Source organism: Elephantulus edwardii, unplaced genomic scaffold (assembly GCF_000299155.1).
Source record: "Elephantulus edwardii isolate Elephantulus edwardi_28Jun2011 unplaced genomic scaffold, EleEdw1.0 scaffold00002, whole genome shotgun sequence".
Taxonomy (NCBI): domain Eukaryota; kingdom Metazoa; phylum Chordata; class Mammalia; order Macroscelidea; family Macroscelididae; genus Elephantulus; species Elephantulus edwardii.
Window position 1 is genome coordinate 15,132,437 of NW_006399752.1, and position 2,438 is coordinate 15,134,874.

A 2,438-nucleotide genomic window follows, 5' to 3' on the forward strand; every position below is an offset into this window, starting at 1 on the left:
TTTGAGCTGTGGTGCTGGAGAAGAGTATTGAGGGTACCATGGACTGCTAGGAAAACAAATAGATTCATCCTGGAAAGGGTTAAACCAGGTGGCTCCTTGGAGGCAAGAATTCTGAGGCTCCGTCTAACATACTTTGGATATGTTGTAAGGAGAGACTGGTCCTTGAAGAAGGACATCATGCTTGGGAGGGTGGAGGGATAGCCCAGGAGGGGAAGGCCCTCTATGAGGTGGATTGATTCAGTGACTGGGTTAATCGGGATAGTGTGTCAGAGACAGTGCAATTGGCAGAGGACAGAGCAGAGTTTAGGGCTGTTGTACATAGGGTCGCTATGAGTCTCAAGCGACTCGATGGCACATAACAACATGTAGATGGTTGTATCATCTGCATATTGCAGGCTGTTGTATGAGTTTTTCTCCAATCTTGATGCCACACCCCTTTTCCTAGAGCCCAGCCTCCTGGATGATCTGTTCTGCATATAGATTGAAAAGGCATGGAGTTAGGACACATCTCTGGCATACACCCTTCCCTATTTTGAAGCATGCAGTGTTTCCTTGCTCTGTTCTGATGACTGCCTTCTGGTCCAAGGATAGGTTCCACATAAGTATGATCAAATGTTCTGAGTTTCCCATTCTTCTCAGAGTTAGCCACAGCTTATTGTGATCCATAGTCAAATACTTTGCATAGTCAATGAAACAGAGATAGACATTCCTCTAGTGCTCTCTGCTTTCAGCCAAGATCCATCTAATCTTAGCTATAATATCCCTAGTGCCACAACATCTTCTAAACTCAGCCTACACATCTGGCAGTTCTTAGCTAATGTGCTTTATCTTTTAAAATTTGGACATGTAGTTAGACGAGTCTTCCTTGTATGCACATAAATACTATCCTGCCACTCAAATTGTATTTCAAGATGGATCTAGAAATGGTCTTTGTAACTATGAATCCAACCCCATTTTTCCTCATCTTTTCATTTCCAACATTGTAGATCATATGATTATGATTCCAAATGTCCCATGTCAATCCATTTAATTTCACCAATACCTAGTATTATAAAAATTTATATGTTCTATTTCTTCCTTAACAATCTTTCTTAACTTAAATATGTTAGAAAAGGCTATTCCTTGGAAAGCAGCATCATGATTGAGAATATGGATGGTCAGCAAAGGATAAGAAGACACCCCCTCACCCCGCCAATGAGATGGATTGACACGGTGACTACAGCAATGGGCTCTGTGTCAGAGAGTGTGAGGTATAGGATAGGCCAGGGTTCAGATCTGTTGTTCATAGAGTAGGTATGAGTTGTAATTGATGACACCTAACAATCAGGCAATTAGCCCTGAGCAATCAGGGCTCCATGGCTTGGAAAAGAAAAAAAAAAAGTTTATTTCAAAAATTACTCTGAAAGGTAAAAATTCAAAAAAATGTCGAAGATTTGAAAATGAAACATCAGAGAGAGAAATGTAAGTATAGAGATCAAACAAAACCCACTGCCATTAAATGGGTCCAATTCATGGCAAACCCTTCATCAGGTTTCAGGGGCTATAAATTTTTACAAAAAACTGTCCACATTCCTTCCTTGGATTGGTTGATGTGTTTTAAACCACTGATTTCCCAACAATCCAAAATGGAAGAACTATAGCACCAAGTCTCTTTATTAAAATATGATTGTAAGGTTACATTTGGAGTAGACAGTGTAAGGAGTCCAGAAAACTCTAAAATGAAGACGTTCAACACGATAAATTTAGACTTGTCAAAATCAGTAGCAACAGATTAATTCATTTATAAGTTGTAGGTAAAATCATCAGAATAAATGAGATTTTTTTAATTGAAAGAGTACACGTAGGTATGATAGGAATCCTAAGACTGGTTTTCTTACACCAAATTCACTCATTGTGTGCTTAATTACTTATAGTAAAATCAACTCTGATCTACAGGGAATCCATGTGCTACAGAACAAAATGTATCTGGTCTTGTGCCAAATTAATAATAGTTGGTATGCTAAGTTCATTGTTGAAATCTATGTATTTTTTCAGTGTCTTTCAGCCTATGAGACTCATCTTCCATTAAAATATCAAACAATATTATGTGATTAGTAAATTTTCTTTAGCTTGCCGAAACTGAGGAGGACCTAAAGCGCTTGCTGCAAAAGATCAAGGACTACAGCCTTCAATACGGATTGAAGTTCAACATCAAGAAAACAAAGATTCTCACCACAACAAGATAAAGGTAAATAATCCAATAGAAAAATGGGCACAGGATGTGAACAGACACTTCACCAAAGATGACATTCAGATGGCTAAAAAGCACATGAAGAAATGTTCAAAATCTCTAGATCTAAGAGAGATGCTAATTAAAACAACTATGAGATATCATCTCACCCCAGTCAAAATAGCAAAATTTAACAGAACAGCAAGCAACAAATGCTGGCGAGGTTGTG